At 50.0% G+C, this 22520-nt stretch overlaps 2 long non-coding RNA genes across 3 annotated transcripts; both read right to left on the reverse strand.

Moving 5' to 3' along the window:
• Nucleotides 1-5149: 5149 nt before the first annotated feature.
• Nucleotides 5150-13760, reverse strand: LOC308182363. Its single transcript, XR_013941780.1, has 4 exons — nucleotides 13324-13760; nucleotides 9963-12996; nucleotides 9404-9505; nucleotides 5150-6813 (listed from the first exon to the last, which is right to left on the reverse strand). It is a non-coding gene; the product is annotated as an uncharacterized lncRNA (long non-coding RNA).
• Nucleotides 13761-16610: 2850 nt separating this feature from the next.
• LOC308182568 lies at nucleotides 16611-22195 on the reverse strand. 2 transcript variants are annotated; one of them, XR_013941887.1, is made up of 3 exons: nucleotides 19104-22195; nucleotides 17912-18036; nucleotides 16611-17261 (listed from the first exon to the last, which is right to left on the reverse strand). It is a non-coding gene; the product is annotated as an uncharacterized lncRNA (long non-coding RNA). The 2 variants fall into 2 exon arrangements; XR_013941888.1 differs by having other exon boundaries at nucleotides 17908-18036.
• Between the last annotated feature and the right edge of the window lie 325 nt (nucleotides 22196-22520).

Below are 22520 nucleotides of genomic sequence, written 5' to 3' on the forward strand. Positions count from 1 at the left end.
GCAGGGAGCCCCTACCCTGGCTCAAATTCTTCTGGGAGTCCTCAGCAGGTTTCCTTTAGCAGGGGGCCAGACCCCGTTGCTGAAGGCAATGGTTGTAGTTTCTGGCACTTGTTGCACGAGTGGCTGCAGGACTGCCAACCCAGGACACTTCCCAAGGAGGGCACGGCTGCAGACCAGACAAGACAAGGGCATTTGGGAGCTGCTGCCAAATTCTGGCATTAGCAGCAGAGAACAGATCTCAACAGGAGCATCCGAGCAGCGCTTGAAAGGCAGGGCTGCAGAAGGCTTCCAAAAGCGCAGCTGATGCCAGGCGCCAGGCAGACGGCAGGTCCTGCCCATGCCATCTGCCCGCTCCCAGCCTCCCTGGGCTTGGTGACTTAGGCAGAAGTTGCAGAAGCCACCCATCGCCTGCCGGCTGGCGCCTCAGGGTGCCAAACCCATGGCAAAAGGCAACCGTGCGCCGAGGTGCCAGGGAGAATCCAGCCCTCAGCTGCCACCAATTTGTCCGAAGCGGTGACAGACTTCGTCTGTTTCCACTGTGGGGGAAAGGAGGTCCAAGAGGCACTGAATTGATCTGTGCAGGGAAACATTGCTGTGATTACATCTGCAGAGGGAGCTGGAAGGCTGCTGACGGTCAGCCCTGGCTCCAGCAGCTCTCCTGCACCTCAGGAGCAACTTTCCTAGGGGCTGCAAAGTCAAGGGCATGGCTAAACCCAGCAACATTGTGCACGTCAAGCAGCATGGGTAAGAAGGATCCAGAGGTCAAAACACAATCAAGGGGCAACAGAAATTAGTTCTGACATCCTCCTGCCTTTTTCTGGGGAGTTCAACCCACCGGACCTCTATAGGGCCCTATGCAGGGGATGGGTAACCCTAGCTAGCACTAGCCCTGTATTGAGTTTATTCCTGATGGGCTCCTGGAGCCACTGGTCAAATTTCGAAGCTGAAACCAGCACAATGGGATATTTCCTCCATTCCACTTTGCCCCAGCCCCACCTTTATCACCAGCAGAACTAAAACCCCTCGTGCCATGCCCAGGGCAGGAGCTGAGTGTTGCCAGTCAGTCTCATGGAAGCGTATGGCAGCGAGCACCGAGTTTCTTTAATTTTGTCCCCTGCTCCAGCCTGTACAGATTCGTGTAACACCAAAATCCAATTAAGTCCGCCAGCCTCACTAAAGCCTCCAAGCCGAACTAATGGATGTCGCCGTCTCACCGAGCAACACAGCAGCTTTTGCCATGGAGATCTCCGTGGAGTGGGACAGGGCTGCTGTCCTCTGCTTCTCTGCTCAGGAGAAGCACAGCCCAGGACAGACAGACCCCTTCGAGGAGACATCATCACCAGGACTGACCCTGAGACCCCTCAAAGACCAGCCTCCTCATAAAATACTTGGATATCTGCAGTGGAAAAGAGCTATTATTTTTATTATTCCCATACGATCGCCTTGTGAGGTGCAGCTGGAGGAGTCCTCGATATGTTTCCCCGAAATATAGGCAATAAAACAATAACTATAAAAGTTAACAATAAATCCGATTCAGTGGTGCTGCTGGGACCTTCCCTCTGAGAGGAGATAACTCAATCATTTCCCCTCTCTTACTCCCAAATTAAAACGAATTGATTCCTCCAACAGAGGCTTGTTTATCATGTCTGCAGGCTGTCAATGCGCAGCAAGTTCCTCGGGTCCTATGGGTTCCTCCTACTTCAAAAACCTCAATCTGTCTTTGAGACAGCCCCATTATGACAGCTAATGCAATCCCTCTCCCCCAACGCACACATTCAAGCCCATCTTCCCAAGGGCAGCCCAAAGCCCTGTGCTCCCGCAGCCTTTCTGACCCTGTTTCCACACACATCCCAGCAAGGGACTGGGGAATCCCCCAGGGAACACAGCAAGCCCCCAGAGCATCCTTTTATTGAGGTAAGGCCTTATGGACAGTCAGGAATGGGGGGAGAGAGGGGGAGGCGCGTGAGATGGAGCAAGATGGGCTCTGCACCAAAGCACAATGCTGTTTGCGGACGCTCTTATTAATTTTATTTTGTTTCTTTGGCTTTTCCGTTTGAGAACAAGGACTCACTGATGCTAAAGGTTTTCCTGGGAGCACACCAGCGTAGAGAGCATCCTTCCACCAGCCAGACAGCAAACTGGGGCACCAGGACAGTTCCTCCAGCTGTCAGAGAGCCCCTTTCAAACCTCCATGCTGCTGGAGCTGCAGTGGGGATCCAAACGGCTGCTTTCACACCCCGCTGGGTGAACTGTTTGGAATATCAGGTTCATCACTAACAAAACACTTCAAGAGGCTTTGGGGTTCACCCAGAGGCAGAACAGACCCAGGACAGTAGCATGGTGAATTAAAGTAGAAATGGTAGACCTGAGCCCTGGGCAGATTTGGAGGGGCACATGGCAGCTGGACTCATGCTGGACTTCGCAGGAGTTGCCACCTCTCCTTCTGTATTTAACCTCTGGCTTGGGAAAGAAGAAAATGTCTGGCATAATGCTCTGAGTGGGCTGCCTGTCCCTCTCCTCTAGTCTGCTTCTCAGTACTGCGGGGTTGTCTGAAACCTAGTCTGTTCCTGGAAAATGGGGAAAGAACAAACCCAGCAATTGTCCTGAATGACTTCTGAAATAAGTTTTAGAATGAAAAAAAAAAGAAAAAAAAAAAAAAAGACAGACCTCAGTTTAAAAGCTTGATCCTTCTGAAAGCTGCAATCTGCCTCCTCTGCCTGATAAAACCACTTCAGTCTCCTTCTGCCATTCTGAATCTTCATGAAAACAGAAAAAAAAATCCTTTCTGTTAAGCTTAATTCTAGGTAAAAATTTCTCCCTCTTGCCATGATCATAATTCCTCAAAGGATAAATAAATCAGGTTCCTTGTGCCATCAGTCGTGTCCTCAAAAGCAGGTCTGCTCCCTGCCCACTGCTACTGGAGCTACTCTCCTCAGCGAGGACTCCAGATAGAAGTGCTCCTCTAAATCTGCATTTTCCTTTTATTCCTCCACTAATTGGTAAGATTAACAAGGACAGCCAGGGGTGGGTGCAGCACCCCCGGAAAGGCATCCCCAGCAGAGCCCCCCGGGATGCTCACGGCCCGGGATTTATTAACCCTGTGCTGTGCCCCTGTGTAAGAGACACCAGCAGAAAACTCTTGCTTCACGAATAATCGCTGCCTCAGGGTATCCAAAAAGTACCTCAGACACCTGCCCTTGTTCAGACCGGCTGTCAGGAAGGTCTTTATTTACAGGTCCTATTCTCATATTCCACTGAGAAGCTGCCCATGAGCACGTAAGGGCTTCATCTTTGACTCACATTCTCTCTGTCTAAAGAATAAAAAATCTCATTTTAACTTCTCCCCCATGATACCTGCCCCATGTTTATGAGATAGAACAGCCCCAGCCTTCTGATGGCACCAGCTATACACACACCTTGCCCATGGAGGAGACTCGGCAGCCTGGTTAAGGCAGCTATGTTAAATGCAAGGAGGTGGCCTGGTGGGAGAAGGGGGCTGCAAGAAGCATCTGGAAACATCTGGAAGAGGGAGATAGCTGCTGGTGGGAGCAGCCCAGCTGTCTGGATGTCAGCACCAGGGATTTGGTCCATCTGGCCTGATCCTGGCTCTGAGTTGCTCAGAAGACCTCTATCAGGGCACCTCTGGGCCCACCTGGTCCAACCCTTCCCCTCAGGCAGGGCCACCTAGAGCAGGTTACCCAGGACCTGACGGCAATGCTCCTCTCCCAGAATAATTTCAACCCCCAGCACGTGCAAGAGACTTTTTAAAGCAGAAGCAGTGTTCCTCTATTTAAGTGGGTATTTTCCTCCAGCACCTTTTATGTGACTGGTTTTGAACTCCAAAGAACTTGGAGCTTCTGTGACCTCCTGCAGCAAGGAGTGGCACTGCTAAGTGAGTCTCACATGGAGAAAAGTGTCCCCTTGTCCCTCTGAGCTCCCTTCTGGTGGTTGCGTTCAGAGACTTGTACTGGGAGCAGACTGGGAACAACAGCCCCTTGTCCAGCTTCCCCATAGCCCGTCCCCTTCCCCAGCTGATCTCAGTGCACTCTTGGGGCAGCGATGCCAGAAAACAGAGTCACAAAGGGTGTCAGCAGCCCTCTCTCAGAGCAAAATCCCACCCAGGACAATGCATTGTTGATCAGGACAAGGGCAAGGAGGCACCATTCCAACCACACGGCCCTTCTGCACCTACAGCCCCCTGCTGCTGCCAAGGTTTCTGTTTCCCTGGGGCTCCTGCTCCATCTCCAGCCGAGCACTTTCCCCGCGGCAGGTACGGTGGGATAGGAAAACAGGAAAAGGTCAAGCGCTGAGCTGCTTGCTTGAGCTCTGAGTTATTCATTCAGCCAGCCAAAAGGTTATTAAGGCTTTAGTGAAGCTCAGAAATTAATCTGCCAAACTCTTGATCCAAAACTTCCACACTTAACATTATAAAAGGGTTAACCAAGCATTGGTGGCCGTGCACCCGCAGTTTTGTGATGGCTGGAGAGCCCACTGCTGCAACAGGAACTGTCTAAACACAGATCGACACCTGTTAACAAATAAATAGCTAAATATTCTCTTCCTCTTGTCCTGTCCAAAAAAGCTTCCAGGGAGCAGAGAACTGGAGGGGTAGGGCATCTCTGGACCGAGTGCCTGTGAGCAGTTGTGCAAGGCTCTGCACAACCACACTGAGTTTTTGCTCCAGCAAAACCGAAGTGATGCTGTGGATGCAAAGGCAAGTTTGTTTCCAGACTTATTTTCTAGATGCAAGACAAGCTTGGAGGAGATGGTGCCCCAGCCATACCCTCAGGGTCACTTGAAGCTGTTCAGAGCATGCTGAAGAAGCATGAAGGAGACAGTTTGGGGTTCAGGAGCCTGCTGACCCTTTCTCCAGGCACCTGTGGTCCCTGAACTCCTTGCTTCCTTCCCAGCTTTGTCTCTGAGCCCTGGGTACAGGAGCAACGTGATGTGCATCTCCTCTGCACCCACAGGTTATGGAGCCCAAGGAGACTTTTTGCCCTGTGGGACACCATGCTGCTTGGATTTGAACTCTTTTGGCAGGAAAAAAAAGTAAAATCCCCCAAAACTCCCACCGGTATTTTTGTAACTTTTCATGGCAGGTAATTCCAGGTAGTTCTGAAACATCTGAGTGATTTATTGAAGCTTTACAGCAGAAGTACCACTGAAGTTACGTGAGTCATAGCAGCGTGTATTTGCATATGTCCATAATAAAAAGGGTTTTAAAAGAAGCAAGACAAAGTGATGGATGGTTGAAACAAACATTATTGTGTTATCAAAAGGAGATGTCTCAGGCGAGCCTGACCCTTTCCTCTCAAAGTTTTCTGGGAAGTTGCTGTGCTTCCTCTTCAAACTTCAGAGAAAACCTGAAAAACAAAGCTTTTTTTTCGATCAACTCACTTGACACATTGCAAGGGAAAGTCCTCAGACTAACAGGGAGCTTCTCATCAGTGCACAGAGAGCTTTGGGCACATGGGGCACTGCTCCTACCTGTGAGACCCCCAGATCCACCTGAGCAGTCCCACCTGCACCCCACCCTGCAGCACCCATGGGTCCCTGACACCCAGCACCCACGATCTGCAAGGCAAGGAGGTGGCAGGGGATGTTGGCCATGCCAGGTTGAAGGTTTTCCTGCACAGCAGAATGAATTTGCATAAGGCCATAACAAAAGGGATTTTAAAAGAAGCAAAACAAAGCATTTGGTGGCTGAAACAAACATTGCCACGTTATCAAAAGATGTCTCCAGCAGGTGAGGCTTGGAAAATAAAAAACACGTCCGGATGGATCTCCAGAGAAACTTCCTCCCCAGTACTTTATTATACAACTGATAAATAAAAGTAATTGTCACACAATTAGGTTTCTCATCTCCTCCAACTTCTTAATCACATCAAGATTAATTATCGGCACTCTTATTGTTTTGCTTTATGGGTTTCAGTTGTTTGTCTGTTCTTCTGGAGCTGCACTGAGATGAGAAAAGGCTTTGAAGCAGCTTAAATGGGAAATTCGAGGCAGTGGTTTTGTTAAAGTTGCTTCCTCTTAACAGCCAGCTTCATTTTCTCATCGGGCTGGATGTTCTGAAGTCATTTAATTGCAATTTAATCTTCCTACTCTCTCCTCTAATATATTTCGGTGCAGTTCACCGGGTTATATTGGCCAATTCATTAACAGCCTCTCTGATATTTGACATTTCGCTTTAGGGAAATGCAGGTATGTGATCTTTAATATTTTGAGCATTTCTTAATGAGATTTAGGGGCTGTGGGCTGGGAATTCTGATTTTATTTTATTTTTTAATTTAAATGTTTACTTTAGGGCAACTTTGGCCATTTTTCTTGAATTTTCTGACCAGGGAGCGAAGGGAAATCAATGGGAAAGAGCAGCAACATTTGCAAGTAGAGAAACATGTAACTGCCTCTTGCCTCCCGAGCATACCAGGATTAGCAGCAGGAAAGTTTTCTAGTTCTGAATCCCAAGCTTTTTTTTCCAGGACTTTTCTTTTTTCTTTCTTTCTTTCTCCAGAAAGGATCCTGGGTTTCTTTGCCAGCTGGTTTTGCTGCTATCACACCCAGCACACATGGCATGTTGCACCCCTTTGTTGGCATGAATCTCCCCCAAAGCCACGGCTGAGGCCAGCCTGGGATGTGGCTCCTTTCCTCCAAAACCAGGCGAACGTTTGCTGTGGATGGAGCTGGGGGATGGATACATGCGCAGCACTGATGGCTCAGCCCTCTCAGCATAACGATGTTGAAATGAACTCCAGTCTTCTTTCACTTTACCGTTTAGCCTTGAGCTCACTACTTCACCCCTTTTCACCTTGCCTATAAAGGAAATCATAAAGATCCAAAACTGCACACATATGCAAGTAAGCACAAAACCAGACTTTTAAAGACATTTGACAAAAAAAATTTAAAAGCGCCTGAGACTTTCTTTTCAATTACCAGACCTCTGAGCTCTCAAGGATCAGCAGTTGGTGCAGAAAGCCTACAACCTGCGCAGACAAAGCCCATCAGATCCCAAAGGGAAAGAGCCTTAAAATGGAGTTTGCTGCTGTGGTGCTTGGCAGAGGTTTTAGCTCCATTTTGTGCCTCATTCTCTCTTTGGATGATGCTGAGTGCATTGCAGAGTGCTATCGGGGCATTAATTATGGCATGCATGCAGCAATTCATATTACGGGATCATTGTTAGAAATCTAGAGTCAAATATGCAAAAAGTTTGGAAATACCAGAAATTAAGATTGCCTCTACCACCCTAATTAGGCCCCTGGTGAGCAAGCATCACCTCCCAGCATTAATCACCGACCTACAACACTCCAGCCTCCATTGCTATTGCAGCATTTTTTAAAACTACAAAATATTTATCTTCTTGTTAACCTTTTGCAAAGCACACATCCCCTTCCCACACAGCAATACCTGCTGCTGCCTCTCAGTACAGAAGAAGGTCTGTGAGATACCAATGTGCCTTTTTTTTTTTTTTGGGAAGGAGCCAACTGATGAATCAAAACAGCTACTAAATGCCATCAGCACGACTGGCACCTGGAAGAGTATTTTGTCTGGCAGGAGGGCTGTTGCATTTATTTGTTCCAAAGCTGTCTCCAGATAAAGGATGTTTAATTTTGCTGTCTCTTCTTGCAAGCTGCTCCCCGTACCTCTCAGCTGTGCCCCCGGACCGTGCACTGCACCCACAGCACTGAGCACCCCGAGCCACTCTTAGAGCAATCTGTGGCCCTGCCAGTGTTTTGTGGACTGCAGGAACACTTGCAGATCCCAGGCATCCCAGTAAGGACCCATTAAATAGAAGCAGACTTCCCAGTGTCTTGTTTTGGCTTGCTGGCTCTGGCTTGCCCTGCTTAAGCCAAAGGGAAGAAAAAAGCTGGCAAGAAGCAACTATCGTGACTTTGTTTCTTGAGGGGCTGTCAGCAGTGGGAATTTGCCTTCGGTCAGGATTGCAGTGAGAATTATTTGTTTATTAGCTCGAGGGATGAAAGGGAGAGCTGTTCTTGCAGGGACAGTGAAACTCTTCCATGCAAATCCAGCCACACTGCAAAAACAGGTTATGCTAAATCGTGTGCACTGATTTTGGCTGTATAAGCCTGGCAGGGAGCATCGTCTCGTGGTTAGACTGAGAGATCTGGGTCCTTTCATCAGCTCTATTCATAACACTTAGTTGTAGGAGACCTATAAAACCAGGCATCTTCTTTCTGCCTCACTTTAAAGCAGTATTTTTTTTTTTCTCCCTATGCATTGAGAGATAGAATTAACTGATGGCTGCATAGCGCTCTAAGAGCCACAGGGAAATGGAGCTCCAAGTAATGCAATAATTAAACTGGGTGGTTAACGAGGTTTATAACTGGGTCAAAAGGTGTCTGTGAGGTGACTTGCCACACAGAGAACCAGGTTCTGCAGCAGCTGATGGCAACCAGAAACTGCCTGGGATGAGGATGAGGTGGAGAAGGAGGGATGGGGGGACAGATGAGGGGACAGTGTCACCAGTAGGGCACCTGGGTACCACCAGCGGTGACAACCTGTGCTCGGTGACCTTGTGTCCATGCACCGGGCCAAAAAACCAAGAGTATTTCAGCATAAATGAAATGCCACATCAAGGCTCATGAATCATTTCTAACTATAAATACAGGCTCTGCGATGGCTTTGGTTCCCCGCATACTCCCCTCCTTAATAACAGTATATAGTGCTAGCCATATGCATTGGGTTATTGCCTCTGAAATGAAGCTGAACCTAATAATACTGTCAAAAGTGGAAACACTGTTTAGTCATTAATGGAATTCTAATAGCAAAGTCATTAATTGAAACCCAATAACGCTTTTCCATCCCAGTGACTTACTGCCATTGTTCGTGCCAAAAGGCCCAGACTTGCATCTGCATCTCGTTTCCACGTTCAGCAGTGACCGGACCCGTACCTTTTGTCATTTCATATGCCTTCAGATCAGGGGATTTTCTACTTGTTATTCACTCTTAGGAAATTTAACAAGTCTACACAGGCTCTTTAAAGCTAATGTTGCATGAAATGCAGGGATAAACCAAAGCAGACAGCTTCATAAGTACAAACATACTATCAAACTGTTCCCATCACCCAGTCTTCTCCTAATGTGTTCATTATGTAAAATGGTTTGGAGGCTGGAGAAAACCCAGCACTGCCACAGCAACAGTGCCAGGCAGGTATTTCCTTCCTTATTTAGACAGGAAATAGAAATGAAATCACACTGTAGCCAAAAAAACTCCTAACAAGACTTGTTATCAGCTAGTTCCCAGGTCAGGGAAGTGACAAAAATTGCCATTTTGGGCTGCAAAGAGCATGAATTTACTCCAGGGTCTTCTTGCCAGAAGGAATTAGTGCCCAAAGACCTAGAACTAGAGCCTGTGGGCTAACCCAAGGGAATAGCCCTCTCTATACCTGTAGCACCCCTGGAGAGAGGCTATGACAGTTGTTGAAAAGCAAGGAGATGCTGCACCATTCGTCCAGTTCCAGAGACAGCATGTGTGCTTCGCACTCTCCCTGTTTAAAAAAAGTGTCAAAGCAGAGCAATAAATTTCAATACCGTGAAAGTCTCACCCAAACAAGATTAGCATCTTCCAAACAGCTTCTCCTTGAGCGTCATCAACTTGAATTTAAAGTTGGTGAAGTGTCTGGAGTGTGATTATACAAACCCACTTGTTCTTTACATCTTTTTAAGATCTTTTAATGCAAACATGCATTAAAATGCATGTTCATAATCCCAGCTGTTTGCTGCAGAAACCCTTCCCTTCATTTCCTATCTGCTGTTATCACGTGCTGGGGTCACAGAGAGGTGGCGCAAAGCACGGGGGTGGTACAAAGCACGGGGTTTATTTAGCCCTGTGTAGGGTGGCAGGAATCTCAATATGAACCGCATCACGTGTGGGTCCTATTTTTTTTTTCTACTTTCAATGTGGAAACAAAAAGTACCCACACTCACCAGAGGCTGGAAACCTACCTCTGGACCTTCTTGGCTCCTCTTCTGAGCAATCCTGCTTCGCTGGGTGGTGGTTGCTGGCCCAAGTCTTGCCGTTTTCTTGTAAAATGGAGCAGAAAAACACGCATCCATTCCCTCAGAGGAAGGGAATGGCCCTGATTAATTTTAGAGAAGCATTACAAGGTTAAAGGTATATTATTCCTAATTCATCTACATATTGAAGAGATGTCCAGCATTTTCCAGAGGACCCAGAGCGTGACACATGCAGCATTATGAAGCCAAGGTGTGTGCTGTCACAGCCCACTTCCTTTAATCTCTGAAGTTGCTGGGTAATTTCAGCTGAATTTGACAAAGAGGTAAAGGTCTCCAAACTATTAACATCTTGCCGCTTTCTTGAGAAAAGGAGTGATCTGGGCACTTAAATAACAGAATCAATTTTACCATCCTAAAAATAAAGTCAACATTTGCAATTCTTTCCATACGGAAAAGTCATCTTGGTCCACAGATTTGTTTCGTGTAGCCTAATACCTTGTATAAATCCACTAATGTACCTCATACATATATAATTTTTATTGCCAAATGCATTGCAGAAGAGGCCTGCTTGGCCAATATTTAAAGTTTGTTGTATGACAGAGTATGCCTCAAATCTACTTAAGAGACAGTGAAACTTTGCAAGCACGTACACACAACATTAACATGCCTCAGCACCCCGGGAAGCAGCTCGATAAACTCCCTCGAAGACTAAACTGATGTCCTGAAATATCAGGGGAATTTCCTTGCAGCTTTGGAGACCAGACTTGTTTTGGCTGAGAAAGTGTCGCAGATTGTCATGTCCTTGTCTTTACAGATTAGATGCTTCTGATCGCCTCTGCGCTCACAAACTGTTTCTTCAGCTGCCATCAAGAAGCACTACCCAGAGCCCCAGGGATTATGATTAAATAAGAAGAGGTGCTTGTTGCCATCTTAGAGCCTTTTGGACTCCCTGGCTTCGGCCAGAGCCCCCCAAGCCCCCCCCAGGACCCTGTAATTCAGGAGCTGACAGAGGAGATGAAGCAAGCCAGCTTCTTCCTGCCCTTCTTCACCTTTTTGGCTGAAAATACAGAAGAAATGAAGCCCCCCCATGCAATAAAATTATACAGCAGAAAATTTTTCTACCAGGGGGCTGGGGGGGGGGAGCAGCGGTCCTTCCAGACCAGCACAACCCCCAGCAGCAGGAAGGAGGAGGAGGTGTTTATGGAGGACATCACCCTACACCATCACCACCACCACATCTGCATGGGGCAAGCTCGATGGTGCTGGGTGCGTTTCGGTTGCATGTACATGTTTGTGGGGGGATGAAGGAGGGCTGCTCTGCTCTGCTCTGCTCTTTTCCTGGGTCCTTCATCCCCACCGGGCAGTAGTCCTCAGAGCATCGGGTGTCTGCTGATGCCAAACAACGAAGAGTGACAAACGAAGAGTGACCAATTAACTCAAGTGAATGGGGTGGTAAATCAGAGGAAGGGCAAATCCTCCCATACCTCAGGGAACACGCTGGGCTTCTGAGTGAATTGAGCAGCCTGGAGGGGTGGGAGAGCTCCTGCAGGGACAGGCTGGGGGGTGCTGGGGCAAGAGGAACACTGGAGGGAAGGGCAGTGTTTGCTGCACCGAGTCCCAAGGGTGCTGGGCTGCTTCCAGGCAGGATCAGCCCCCAAAAACGCAGGGGGCACTTGCTCATTCCAACAAGTCGCTTGCCCATCGCAGCATCTGTCCCAGCAGCAAGGCTCAGCTGCCAGCCCACGACAAACCTGGAGGTTCGTCTGCATGCTCCCCAGCCAGCGCTGGGGGAAGGTCCTCTCTCTGCTTTTGGTTCTCTCTGGATACACAATATTTTGCTAAATCTCACCTTGTTACTGACACACAAAATAACAACCTTCCCTCATCCCCCTTTCTCTGTAGATTTAACATCCAACTGCTGTTATTAAGGCTCCATTACTTTTACAAAACGCATGACAGATCATCTTGTGGAACTCTGTGAAGTACTATAAATAATTAAACTTCAACCAGACTTGTCAAAATAAATGAGCAGAGTAGACTCCACTCTGTGGTGCCTTTGATTTTGTTTGTACGTGTTGGTGCTTATATTTTGTTATCTGCTAAATTGCAAAAATGAGCAAAGCAAGGAGGCCCTGCCACCGACCTCCTGTTACAACACAGGGAGGCTATAAAACCTCCTGCCTGGCTGGCTGAAGGCTTGCAGACTTCTGCAATGGCTAGTTTTGGGGAGAATTTGGTGGCCAGGCTCCTCTTCCCAGCTCTGTTGCACCAGGGAGGAAAGCAAAGCTCCTTCTGGAAGGTGCACAGCTCCTCCTCAGCCACACTTGAATTATTCATTGGGTATTAATGCATTTGACAAATCCAGTCTTCTCTGCATGAATTATCCACAAAGCAGTGGAGATTATGTGTTTTTTTTTTTTTTCCCAAATTGTTTTTCTTTTACAAATTGACCAGCAGCTACAACCAGTGCAGGCGGGCGGTGCATGGGCTCCATCCCAAGCCTGCAGCAGGAGCAGACACCCCGCAAGGCCTGAGTTCAGAGCTGCACCCCTCAGCCTAGCTGGGCAATGCACACCTGTGGGGCGCTGAACAGGGAGGAGAAAGGAGGTGAGACGGGAGCTATGCCCCAAAACCTCATCTGGGTGCAGAAATTCATTGTGTCGCATCAATGTGAGCTTCCCATATGGTTTTAGAGCAAAGAACTGAGTGCGTGGGGATGCCCTAAACCTTCACACTCATGTTTTGGGTACCTCCATAGCCCATACATCTCCCATCAGCCAAGACAGGCAAAATACACAACTTTCTGTGATCCATTCACTACCCCAAACATACCCGTATAGCCCAGCATTAAGCTCAAAGCCACTACAGTTTCCAGACTGCTCCCTTAATATATGGGATTAATTCGGGCAGCTCAATGCCACCTCCATTGATCTCATTCAGCCTCCTGTCTCCTTGCTCTGCAGTTCTTGGTCACGAAATGATCCCAACAACTCATCGGATGTCTCCAAATTGCTGAAAACTCCTGCAAAAGAACAGGGGAGGCAGGGGATGGACTGGAGCATCCAGAAAGGGGGTTTTGTCTGAGTAATGGCAGAACCAGACTTTAAAACTCCAGCAAGACAGCAAAGGACTCTGGCTGCTAGCAAGGCTGTTGAAAAGCCTGCTTTGCCAAGACAGGAGCAAGAGGACTGGGCTCTCCCTTCCGACACATTGCCCTGCAGCAAGCCGTTCAATTCATTCAGTATCAAGGTACAACTCCCCTTATTCCCCCAGGGCTGTGTTTTTCCTCCCCAGGAGACAACGCCAACCCACCCCTTTGTGCTCAGGCACAATTCACACCCCGACTCACCGTTGCCCTCCGCTGTCACCATCTGTACCGGAGAGTGTGAACGGCTGCTCTCATCCCTAGGAGCTTATTTCCATTTCACACTAAGGCACACTGCAGGGTGGTGGGACGCAGGTTTTACTTTCCCAGGGTGGGAGATGCTGGTGCAGAAGCTGCTAACCCACTGAGAAGCAGGCGCGTGCTCCCCATGCTGAAAAAATCAGCCCCTGTCTGACCACGCAGCACGTGAGTGGGAACCCCTGCATGAAAAGCCTCTCCCTCCCAAGAGCTGCGTCTGGTCCAGTGGACTCTTTATCCTGATAAAGGACCTCTATCCGCGGGCCTGCAGAGCCTTCCTGCCCTGCAAAGTGGCAGATAGCTCTCGTGTAGGGCTGCCAAGTGTAATACCTGCTGCAGCTACTGCTGACTAATGAGAGCGACACGGAGCTGGCTGCCAGGGATGTCCTTGGGAGAGAAAAGCAGCTCACGGGTCACTGACCGGCAGAGGGCATTAAAAGGAGCATCCAACTGGAACCGGTAACATCACAGCTCCCGTCTGGCCTTGTGCACTGTCCTTGGAGATGGCAAAAGAAGGGAATTTCTTTGCCGGGACCCAGGAGCTGCAGAATTTGCAGTAGCAGCATCCCATGGGCAAGGCTGTGGTTGGGAAACATCCAGGGGACGTTGGAGAGGACTGATGGTGGCAGGCACCTCCTGCCATCATCGCCTCTGGGCACCTCTATGCAGACAGCTTTACCCCACCCGAGACGTGCAAAATAATCCCCTCCTCTTACAGGGCTCACATCTTCAGAGAGGGACTAAAAGGAAGATCCTAAACCTCTGTACGAGCAGGATTTCAAGGAGAGGGACTCGAACTCCTTCCCCTCGAGCCTCCGCCAAGAAGCCGGGTCCCTGACGGGGAGGGCGAGGAGCAGCCTGAGAAGGGGGGACACAAAGAGGAGATTCAGCCCCGACAGGAACTCAGAGCAACGCATCATTTTTAGGCAGCCTGAGGCACTTCAGTAAGCACCTGAATTGCCAGAAAGGCTGAAATTCCGGCAGCTCTCACCCATCCTTTGCTGATGTCCGATTTTGAGGCGAAACACCAGAAAAAAAAGGAAATCTGCTCAAAACAAGGGTTTTTTCCCAGCACTGGGAACCTGCAGAGGCTCTCGATGCCCACCTCCTGCTGCAGGTGGGAGATGAGCTCCGCTTGGGAGACAAACTATGGTGGTGAGGCAGGTTGTTCCATGTTAATAGCATTAATTATCCCCCCCCCTCCCCCGGCACCTCCACCAGTCACTGTCAACCGTCAGCCCAAGGGCCACCCTTGCTTTTGTTTTCCTCTAATTCTGTAATTGGAAGGGAGGAAAGGGGGAAGAAAAAAATCACCCCTCAAGTGTAAATCGTTGCACGGATCTTCCCAGCGCTAATTGTATGTTTATTTTGATGCAGGGCGGGCTTGGGTAATTGCTCTCTGTCAGTTCACCCCTGCAGGCAGCTCCAGGGAGGTCACCAGGTGGACCTGGCCAGCCGCTAGCAGGGCGAGCGCTCGCAGGTTGTGCAGGGACAGAGGGGGAAAAGCAGAGCACGGAGAAAAGCCCCTTTGTGCCGATGCGCTAGAGGAGAGGTCTGAATGCACCAGCTGGATCAAAAATTCCTTTTAGGCTCTGTTGTGGTTTAACCCGGCTGGCAGCTAAACACCACACAGCCGTTCGCTCACCCTCCCCCCTCCCTCTCTGGGATGGGGGGAGAGAAACGGGAAAGTGAAGCCTGTGAGTTGAGATAAAGACAGTTTATTAAGACAGGAAAACAATAATAACAATAATAATAATAATAGTGATAATGGTAATAGTATTAACAATAATAATGTGTAAGAAAACAAGTGATGCACAATGCAATTGCTCACCACCCGCTGACCGATGCCCAGCCTATCCCCGAGCAGCCGGCCCCCCCACCCCGGCCAGCCACCCCTATATATTGTTTAGCATGACGCCAGATGGTATGGAATACCCCTTTGGCCGGTTTGGGTCAGCTGTCCTGGCTCTGTCCCCTCCCAGCTCCTGCTGCACCCCCAGCCTGCTCGCTGGCAGGACAGAGCGAGAAGCCGAAAAGTCCTCGGCCTGGTGTAAGCACTGCTCTGCAACAATTAAAACATCAGCATGTTATCAGCGCTCTTCTCATCCTAATCCAAAACATAGCACCCTACCAGCTACTATGAGGGAACATTAACTCTGTCCTAACTGGAACCAGGACAGGCTCCATCTCCTTTCACTGCCAGTTGTTTTTCAGCCCATGCACGCTGCTGCCCTCCTAGCAGTGCCCACTGCCTGAGCAGGACAAAGCTGGAGACCTTTGTGGCCAGGGGAGAGTCAGCAGTGCCGTGGCAGCATCAGTAAGCCTGAGCATCCCGTGGCGTAAAAGCCAGAGCCCAGGGGCAACGGGAAGAGGCAGAAAGCAGGATTCATCCCCGAGAAGCCTCTGACTTGTCTCGGTTCAAACCAACAGCCTGATGCCTCCAAGCCCTTTGCCTCCTGGGGTAGCTGCTCCACAGGTTCTTATCATATTTATTACCTGTCCTGCACCCTTCCTCCTGCCGGGCAGCCACGCGACCAGACTGCCTGTGCTACCATCCCAGCAGCCTAAGAGGGCTGGAAAACCGAGCATCTTCCCCATGCAGCCCCAAGGAGCCAAACCCAGACCCTTTCTCAAGCCAGGCACAGGATTCAGAGCGCCGGGGAGGTCGCAGGGGACCACCAGGGGCCAGGCAGAGCATTCACTGCTGCTTGGCATCCCCAGCGAAGGCAGTGAGGGGCCTGGGGACACCCTTTCCCCAAAACAGTGTTTCTGCCCTTCGCATAGAGCTGTGAAGGTGTGGGCGAGCATCTCCTCTGCCTCTCCCCCTCTCCACTTTCACCTGTGGTCTCAGGGTTACTCACCAAGCCCACGAGCATTTTCAGACTTCCTTACCCTTGCTGCAGTGGGTCTAAGCTTGCTAGAGGCTTGTTTGAGCGGTTCGCTGTACCTGAGATACCCAGGTTTCTCTGTGCATATTTTACCTGCAGTAATTCAATGCTATCAACACATTTAGATTTTTACCTTAAATATTATATTCCCAACCTAAAGTCTGCAGGGGGAAGCACACACCTGACATGCTCTTAGTAAACAATATTCACACTCGGCAGCTACCCACCAAGAGGAATATGCTCTCCTGGATACCCTGGTGAGATAAAATAGACATTTTTCTATAAATTGGTGACCCGAGCTCACATTTATTCAGCTTAAATGTGGTATCAAGCTCTAGTGTGACTTTCATGCTAAAAATAATTGCGGTTTTCCAAATGTATTACAGAATTTCATAGGAGATAGAAGCCCAGGGAGGATTCCCAAAAACTGAATATAAGGCAGAAGAAATGAAAGAATAATTTAAAGCTTTCAAAATTAGATCATTTATTTTTTTTAATATTGTAAAATTCATAAAATCAATGATTCATGGAAATATTTGCCCAGCCATCAAGTCAGCTTTGTAACAGGGTAAATAATTGAGATGCATTTATTACATTATTTATTTGAAAATTCACAACATAAATAATTCAAATTCAGCTAATTATCTCAAAACTAAAGGCTAAAGGGAGACAACACGGTCCATTAGCCACGGCCAACTGGTGGGGTTTCGCTCCCCTTTACCAGGGGATGCACGAGGTCTTGGAGGGGCACATCCATGCTCACGAGCCAGCCTCAGGGCTGGTGTTAGGGCAGGGAGCGAGGGGACAGGTGCTGGTGTCCCCACTGCTGGCACCGGTCCCCAGCCAGCTGCGGGGGTGAGCCAGGGGTGTGCTGGCACTCAGCACCACTCCGGATCAATTAGCTGCAGGATGAGCCGTGCTGGTGGAGCTGGGTGATTTGATGCCTCCATGGGTCGTGGCTTCTGCCTTTCTCCATGCCTGATGTGGCCACTGCACCTAGAATGGAATCACAGAATCATTTAGGTTGGGAAAGACCCCTAAAATCATCAAGTTAAACCAAAACGGGCCAGGTCCTCTGCATCGTAGCATCTCCCTGGAGCACCTTGGCGTGCCTGGAGACCTTTTCCTGCAGCCCAAGGGCTGCAAGCTGGTGGGAGACAAAGGGCTCACCCCCACTTTTCCTGCAAAAAGCAGGTTTTCTGGGCTCCCTGAGGGGGATAGCCAGCAGGCTAGAAAGCACCTAGGTGCAGTCTGCAGGAGAGGATGGGACCGACCAGAGCTTGCTGTCCTCTCCAGGGGCAGCAGGGACTGTGCCCCCCAGGAGCTCGCAGCCGCTTGCAACTTCATCAGAATGAAACATCCCCGAACACACACATTTTTCTTTATCAGAAAAAACATAACAACAAAAAAGTGAAGGATGTGTATTTTCCACCTAGCTCTACCAAGACTGTAGCCGTCATTAGCTGAATGCATGCTGCAAAATGCATTTATCTCTGTCTGGAAACGTTGACTATGTAAAAATTTAAACACACGATTTTTTTTTTGTTTCCTCTTCTGATGCTAATTTTTGAAATACACAAGCTTCATTATTAAAAGTTCAGCCTCTCCCCTTCCTCCCTCCCATCTCCCTCCCTTTTCTAACCTACAAAAATCTGATGGATGCATGGCTGCTGCTTTCAAATCCTGAACTTCATCAGAAATCCTGGAACGAGCAGCTTCCTGCCATCAGATCTGCTCCACATCTTGGAAGAGGTTAGCGTCTGGGCTACAGCTGCAAACAAGAATCATAATACAAGATTATACCTCTGTTTTGTGAAACACCACACAAGCAAATGAAGACTTATGCACATGCTTTATATAAAGCGTGAATTTCTTATTATGCAGTGCCATTACCATAATTGTAGCAGCAGCAGATTTATTCTTAATCCTTGTTTGTTAGCGTGCAGCGGTGATGGGGATCCCACCTCGGGGTGCTGGGGCTGGGGGTGTCACCTCCGCCTGCGCCTGGCACCAGGGGCCTGGGGACAAGGGAAATAGGGACTGGATGGAGGCAGGGCAGGAGGAGGAGGTGGCACGAAGAGGAGAGCTTAGAGATGTGTTGTGGGCTGGAAGAGGGACTAGGAACCCCCTTTATCCATCAGTGACCCCCTTTACCTCTCAGTGCCCCCCATCAGTGCCCGCCTGGAGAAGGGCTGGATGAGCCCTGGCTCTGCACTCTCCCCACCCCTCCTGTGCTCAGCCAGTGGCTTCTCTGTTGGATCTCACAGGATCAACATCTAAAACGATGGTCACAGCTGGTTTTGCCCCATTGGTGTCCGTTTCTCTGCTCGTCCCTTGTCACCATGCCTGGATGTGGCCGTGGGCTCCGCGCCTCCAGGCAGGGGGGACGCTGGGCTCCGCTCTTGCCTTCCCTTGGCACTGTGGGGGCTCACGTCTGCACTGCCCACGCTGGTGCCTGTGTCCCTGCCCGCAGCCTGGCAGAGCTTCTGAGGACCGCAGTGACCCCAGCGAGGGACCACAAGCTGCAGAGACCCCTTAGCTCCGTGCCCTGCCCACCTCAAACACCCACAGCCCGGCTCCGTCACCTGGGCTTACTCCCACACCCAGTCCTGAGCTTTGCTTGTGTCCTTGTGCGGGCTCAGCACCCTCCCTACAACACCCTGCTCGTTCCCCTGCACACCCAGGGGTTGTCCCCTGTGTCACGGGGACCCCAGCAGGGCAGGAAGGAACCGTGGGGATCCATGGAGCTGCCCGGATCTGCATTCTGCCATCACACGGCGCTGCCCACCCCTGTGCAGGGAAGAGGGAAGGCTTTGGAGGTATTTTCTTTGACAATACCTTTGAAATCTCTCCTCTGATCTGTATGCTGGGGCGTGCTCCATTCAGCACACATCCCCTTGTGCTGTCCTTTGCCAGAAGCCTCGTAGCCTCCCCGTCTCCTCGCACAGAGCTGCCTTTCAGCTCGAGCCCCGCTTTTGTTCCAGCCTTGCCTCTCCCCAGAGGAGTCATTAACTCCGAGCCTCGGCTGCTCTTGCCACCAGCCTGGCGTGACGGCTCCTCTTTGGGAGAGCGGGCTCAGCTCTCAGCTCTGCGGCAGTCGCTCTTGGTGACTTTGGCTCTCGTTTTTGCCTAAGCCAGTTATGTCCCTGGCTCGCCAGCCTCGCACAATGCTTCCATCTGGATGTAATCTGGACATCGTGTCACCCCAGGAAGCGGAGAGGAAGCCACTGGTTCTGGCAGAGGGAGAGCAGAGTTATTGAGGACAGCTCGTCCGGGCTAAGCCATGGTGCTGTCCTCTGCCTGGGAGCTGTGAGAGCTGGCTCCTGGCTCCTGCCTTGCCCTGCAGCACGCTGAAGTCACTGCAGATGTGACCTCTCCCCATGCACCAGTGTGCGCGCTCTGGACAGGGCGAGAGCCCGTGCAAGGTCTCCTTTTCCTTGCAAAAACTCTCCTTTTTCAGGCAAGGGAGCTGCCCTGGTCCAGGGTGAGGGATGCAGCTGCAGGAAAAATAAAAACAGATGCAAGAGTCCCTGGGAGATGGCATCTGGGCAAGGGCATTTCTGCCGGAGAAGGCTGCTGTCCTGCAGCACCCCAGCAGTGTCCTGACCCAGCAGGAAGCATCTTTGCAGAGTGTGGGCTGCAGAAGGCTACAGAAGAGCCATAAGGCTTAGTTCTTAGCACATGACATCTGGAGAAGACTTCCCCTCCTTGGTTCTCGTTCCTGGAGCCTTTTCCTCTGCAAGGAGGAGGAACAGAGCCCTTGCCTCTCCTCCAAGGATGCTGGGAGCTGGAAAGGTGCTGGGGGGAAGATGACTGCAGTTGTCCTTGCTGTGGGCTATAAATGGTTGCTGACCTCCCCGTTAACCTCCATCTATCCCACTAAGAGCTGCCTCTGCAGAGGTTACGGGAAGATAAAAGGAGCAGTGATTGTGCAGCTGATTTTAATGGCTCTGCCTGTGCCAGAGCCACCCGCCCGCCCTGGCACAGGTCAGGGTCCTGCCCTTCCCCAACCGCCCTGGGGAAGGGCCACATCCAGCACCCTGCTCCTTGCTGTGATCGGGAACCAGACTCACATCCTCCCCGTGCCTTGCTCCAGCCACTCATTGAGGCTGAAACACCCTCCAGACCGTCAAACCTCCGTGCACTTGCAAGGGAAACCCTCTTCTCCATGCACTCCATTGCTCCCCGTCACTTGCTCTCACGAACACCATAAATACGCATCAATTATCTTGTCCAGGACAGCCATCTCGGGCAACTGTGGTTTTAATAAACTATAATGTTATGCAAATTGGAGCTGATGTGTGTTTCTCCCTTTGCATCTCGGAGACATTTGTGCATGCCGGCAGACACGGCGATATTGCGTTAGCTCCCTCGTTGCTGTGACACCGGCGTTTATAAAGTGTGATTTATTTGCCTCTTGTAGCATCAGCCAAGCATGTCTCATGCCCAAGCTCCCAAAGATGCTGCAAGGTTCCTTTTTTTTTCCTTTCTTCCAGCAGAAATGTGATACAGAGAAACCTCCCCCTTCCAAAAGAGGCTTGTCAATAGCTGATGGGGTTTTCGGCACAGGGAGGTCTCTGCTGCAGGCTTGGGACCTGAATTGCTGATGACTTTTCCTTCTGCTCTTCGTGCCACACCTGTGGTCACCAACATCAAGGGGTTTTCAAGAGGATTGCTGTTTGCTCCTAAGCACAGGGAACCGAGTAATGCTGCTGAGCCCCCACGTCCTCGTAAAGATGCCTTCCTCTCACAGTACCAACAAAGACACTAAACTGAATTTTCTAATTTTCTGGGCATAAATCTGATCGTGAAACTTTTTCCTAGAAGCAACATGACCAAAGACAAGTCATGGTTTACCAATTTATTAAAGGCAGCTTTAGGGTGATTAATATCAGCACAAAAATGTTGCATGGCACCAAGACCTGTTGTTATTTCATATGTGTTCAGGGTTCCCAGGGGCCCCCCGGGCTGAAAATATTACTGGGGTGACTGCAGCAGGAAGGGAAAGCTGGACTTTCAGGCAAGGCATGGGGTGATTCTTCCCAGACAAGCCAGACCCTGTGCCTTTGGACCATTTCGTATATCCCAGGCTGGAAAGGGCTCAAAAAAACCTCTCTCTCCCATGTCATATTCCCATCAGTACACCCCTGCCAGCTTCACCAAAGTTCCCCTTGATCTGCCTTGGTACAAGTGAGACAGAAAGAGGCACGGTGCAGTAAGAAGGGTGGAGAAGACAAATATTTGCTGAGCTCAGCCCAGGAACTTCCCCACAACTTTGCTTCCCCCAACCTGTGGCACTCAGTTCAGGGCTGCCCATGCGTTTCTGTCGCATTTGCTCTGTAGGGAGCTGGAAGTCAGCATTTTGGGCATCTTACAGAGCACCAGAGAAGGGGCTGGAGGAGCAGAAGTGTTCTGCTCACACCCTGCCTTGCCCCAAAACATTTCCCTTGCTGGTGAGGTAGTGAGGATGCTCCTGCTCAGCAGTCCTGGGGCTTGCAGAGCTGAGACCTGGCTTTGGGCACAAAAAATGCCCAAAGTGATCTGCGAGCTATTCCCGACACCAAACTAACCAGGAACTGGCTCTTTCTCTTAATGCAAGGTGGTAGCAAATAACCTTGGCTGCTCGTTGGGCAGGGAGGGGTTGTTGTGCTCCTTCCACCCGAGATGGGGAAACTGAGGCACAAACCCACTCACTGCAGCGAGCTGCAGGCTCAGCCTCTCCAACCTTTCTTTCCTGGAGAGCAATTCAGAGGGAAGAAAAAAAAACAGGCACGACTGATTTATTATAACAAAGCAAGCCAGCTCGAGCACCCCTCCCCAGCTTTCCAACAAAAGCAGAGCTTCACCCAGACGTTTTATGGGCGCAGCGTGACACTCTCCATAGAGACGGAAATGTTTATTTAGCCAAAACCCGACGTGCCCCTGCTGAACGGCCTCGTCAGGCATTTTTCAAGCTGCCTTGATTTATACAAAGCCGGGAGCTGCAGCCCAGCCTCCCTCGCCCTTGCAGAGGGATTTTTCTCCCAGGGTTGGATGCTTTTAACTGCAGCGGTGCTGGGAGCCCTGCCCAGGGCCAAGGCGCTTCTGCGAGCACCAGAGCTCGCTCGACTGAAAGGTCAAGGGATGGAAATGGAAACATGCCCTAAAAAAGAAGAATTCCCGGGTGTGGGCAGCGGAGATTGTTCATCTCGGGCTGTTTACACAAGGAGAGGCTGCTCCCGAATAACCCTGAGCAGGGCAATGGCTGGTTTTACA

The sequence above is a fragment of the Anser brachyrhynchus genome (assembly GCF_964034855.1).
Source record: "Anser brachyrhynchus genome assembly, chromosome: 24".
In the NCBI taxonomy this organism is placed as follows: domain Eukaryota; kingdom Metazoa; phylum Chordata; class Aves; order Anseriformes; family Anatidae; genus Anser; species Anser brachyrhynchus.